The sequence below is a fragment of the Epinephelus fuscoguttatus genome, linkage group LG17, assembly GCF_011397635.1.
Source record: "Epinephelus fuscoguttatus linkage group LG17, E.fuscoguttatus.final_Chr_v1".
Taxonomy (NCBI): Eukaryota; Metazoa; Chordata; class Actinopteri; order Perciformes; family Serranidae; genus Epinephelus; species Epinephelus fuscoguttatus.
Genome location: NC_064768.1, coordinates 41,679,427 through 41,683,617, shown reverse-complemented (window position 1 = coordinate 41,683,617; position 4,191 = coordinate 41,679,427).

The following is a 4,191-nucleotide window of genomic DNA, read 5'->3' as shown; positions in this document are numbered from 1 at the left end:
GTCGTTGCCACTGCACAGCGACAAACATGCCTGCAACAACAGCTGGCAACAGATAAATGTAGTTCTGGAAGTCTACGTCGAAACGTGCCTCCAAAAATGGAAACAGACTCGAGACCGCTACGTACAAGCACAGCGGAAGATGATGGAAAAAAGGAGTGGGGAAGATGCCGATGGCATGTTTTGCCCACCAGTCGTCAGACGCCTGAGCTGACTGAGTAATTTTATCAGTCACCAGTCCACTGAGACCAATTTTACTCAAAACAGTGCGGTAAGTGTTTTACGTCTTGCTAGCTTGCGATTGACATAGCATAGCTAATGCTAACAGCAAGTGGTTTTGAGCTTAGTATACATGTCAAATATAAGTGCCAGGTGTTAACATATGACATTTGTTCTAGATGCCAAATGAAGAGGATCTTGGTAGTGCCTCAGTGAGCCCTACATATGATCCTGTGGCTTCACCTGGCCTGACTGCCTCAGCATCTGAGCCCTCACCTGATCCCTGCTCAGAACCCTCGCCCTCTCCCGGGCCACCTACAGTGCAGAAGAAGAAGAAGAAGAAGAAGAAGAAGAAGAAGAAGAGAGCCTAGGAAATAGACACTGTTGATGCTGTCCTCCTCCACAGGCTGGAAGAGATAAGAGATGAGAACTGTGGCAAACAGAATATTTACAGCAGCTTCTTCTTGTTTCTTCAGGAGCTGCCCCCTCAAGATGCCAAAAGACTGATGAAGGAGATAAAGCAACTTATGCAATGTTATGAACAGAGATAAGCACTGTTTATCTTCATGCAGTGTTGTTTTGTACTGTTAATTTGAGTTTGTTTGATGTTACAGGGTCGTTTCATTGCACTACTATGCCACCTCTGCTAGTTTTAATTGTCACTTTTGAGTCCAAAGGTCAGGCACTGTTGCTCTTATGTTGTTGTTATTGTTAACACATGTTGTTATTAAGTTAAGCTGCCTACCTACTGAATGTGAAGAGGATTTGTAGCACCTTGCTTTTTTTTTTTTTTTTTTAAATGTGTAAATATGAAATTAAGCACTTTCTTGTCTCAGGTGAACCAATGAATGTGGTTTTAATCTCTAATCTTTTAATCTGTGTACTGTTTAGATATAGAAAAATACTGTTAAGTAAATGTAACATTTTGTATTATCTTGTCATCAAGTTCTTTTTATATGCAGTGATGCTACTTTGTTAAACAACAGCTTAGTTTTCCTACAATACTGTAGTTCAATATAAGCTTCATATAAGCAGGTGAATTTCCAGCAATCTAGTAGTCAGTAGTATTAGTATAACCATCTGTACCATGCAAACACAATGTCATACACTGAGAAGGAAGACTCATTTATTAGACTTAGAGTGACATCTTCTCTATAATAATACAAAAACAATACTCAGTGTGTTCAATATAATACTATTGCAGACTCTGAACAGTTCTGTGCTACATGTAATTGAGTGAAATGATTAGCTTAAACACTGGTGAATAAATGGGGATGTAACTTTAAAGCGATAGTTCACCCAAAAATGACAATTCACTCAACATCTCCTCCCCCCTGTGCGGATGTGAGGATGGGTGAAGATATCCAGTTCACAAAACACTCCTGGAGTCTCAGTAGAAAACAGCCGTGCAGCCAAATACAGTATAATTAGAGTGAATGGTCACCATGTTTAAAATGTAAAAAAAGGAACACAAAACACACACAAAATGTCTCCATACTGCTTGCGTGGTGTAATTTTTTTTTTTTTTACGTTTTATACGTGGTCACCATTCACTCTAATTATACTGGATTTGGCTGCACGGCTGTTTTCTGCTGAGACTTCAGGAGTGTTTTCTGAACCGAATATCTTCAACCATCCTCACATCAGCACGGGGATATTGAGTGAATTGTCATTTTTGGGTGAACTATCGCTTTAAAATGAATTGTATCAGCCTGAAATGAACATTTCTACCAATATGACAGGGTAATAAGACGATGCTTGAAACAACATTGAACATTGCACTCAAAAAATATATACAATATATACACCACAAACAGACCACTACTGTGCTAACGTAGTGCGCCTCGCTGGAGGACAATGTCCTGACATGCCACCCTCCCTGCATCTGTCTGGAAGTAGCTCTTCAGGCCGTTCCGCATCTCAATGCCAAGTCGTGTTGCCCGGTCAGCAGTGAGCTGTCCTGGGTCAAGGAGGTTTGTGTCTCCCTCCACATCTTGCCTCCATTCTCTCTGGACATCCCCTTCATCCACCAAGGTGCTGCTGATGTACCTTATAGTGTCTGCCTGGAGTTGGTCGATGCCACAGAGGTAACATGCCTTTGTGATGTCTTCGGTGGTCTCAACAGAACACTCCATGGCCTTCCCGAACACTGCCAAAGGCATTTTCAACCACATGCCTTGCTCTGGAGTGGCGGTAGTTGTAGATCTGCTGTTCAGCCGTGAGGTTGGTCCCTGTTATACAGATAATGAATAGTGATGAGATTGCATTTATTCATTTCAAGCCTAATAAAATTATATTATACTATAATATTATTATTATAGTATGTCAATACCTTAACAAGGAATGACACACATGATAATATTGCCCAGTTATTTCATTAATCCCCTTTACATGTCATACTCAGTGCTGGAATATAACTAAGTACATTCACTCAAGTACTTAACTACAATTATGTGGTGTTAGTACTTCATTTGAGTATTTTCATTTTCTATTACTTTGTACTTATACTCTACAACATTTTGAAGGCAAATATAGTACTTTTTATGCCACAACATTTATTTGGTAACTTTAATTAATTCAACAGAGATTCAGTATAAACATTAATTAAAATGAACCCAACCATTACAGACCACAATATTATAGTGGATTAAACACATTAATGCATTAGTAATTATATTTCAGTAATTCACAATAATTACATTATTCTGAAATGGGTCATTCTGCCCTTTTGCTTTTGGCACTTTAAATAAATTTACTATACTTTTTACTCAAGGAAGGTTTTGAATGCAGTACAGTGCAGTTTCTCCACCACTGCTCATACTTCATGTATGAGTGTAATACACACTCACCTGAATACGGTCGCATCAGATTGACCTTCAGTGAAAGGCTTCATCTACGACGAAGACAGAGGGGCTCAGGACATCACTCCCAGGCAGAGCGGATGGAGGAGGCAGGGGAAGCTTGCCCTGGATAAGCTGGGATCCAAAGGAACATCTTGAAAACACCCCACATCGGCGTATGCGCCGATGTCCACAACTGTGAACCTGTACCTGGCATCACACACAGCCATCAGGATGAAGCTGAAGTACCCCTTGTAGTTGTAAAAGCAGCTCCCACTGTTGGCCAGGGCATGGACTCTGACGTGTTTGCCATCTACTGCTCCAACACAGTTGGGGAAGTTCCACATAGAGTTGAAATCCCTTTGTATTAACTTCCACTGGTCTTTGCTAGGGAACGCCAAAACATCATTTTTGAGAGCTGTCCAGATAGCTCTGCACACCTCCCGGACTATACGCCCAACTGTCGCTGATCCCAGTTTGTAGCTCGCTGCCGAGGCTTGGTAGCTGATGCCAGTTGTTAAAAAGCGAAGGGTGACAGCAAGCCGCTCTGCTGGACTGACTGGCTCGGTGTGTGTATTGTGGTGTGTTATCAGTGGGGTAATCCAATTCAGTAAATCATCAAACGTTCTGGTGGACATACGAAAATATTGATGGTGTTTCTCGTCATCAATATCTCACATCGGCAAAACAATAGAAAAAAACTCCCCATTTTCATGCCGTGCTTCATTAGTGGTTGCACATACCATCTACGATCACGTCGCTGTCGTTTTTTCTGCCTTAATCTCAGAATCAACCAGATTCCAATCTCCTCAACTGTCGCCATATTCATTGTTTACATCCCACAACCCTGGAACTTATTTCCTTCTTCTTTTGTTTTTACGGGCGGTTTATGGTGTGAGTTCTCTGTTGCCGGTATGCAGCTGGTTGTCTACGCAAACGCATGGTCAAACAGGAAGTATATCTCCGGCCTTAGAGGTTAGGGAATGCATTATCTCAATGAGGGTCCCCACAAAGATAGAAGTACAAGAATATGTGTGTGTTGAGTGATTGTTGGTTGATAGGTAGCATGTTGGTTAACAGTTAGCATGTATTTATTTACTTCTTGTGTGTGTTAAATGATTGACAACCCCGTTAA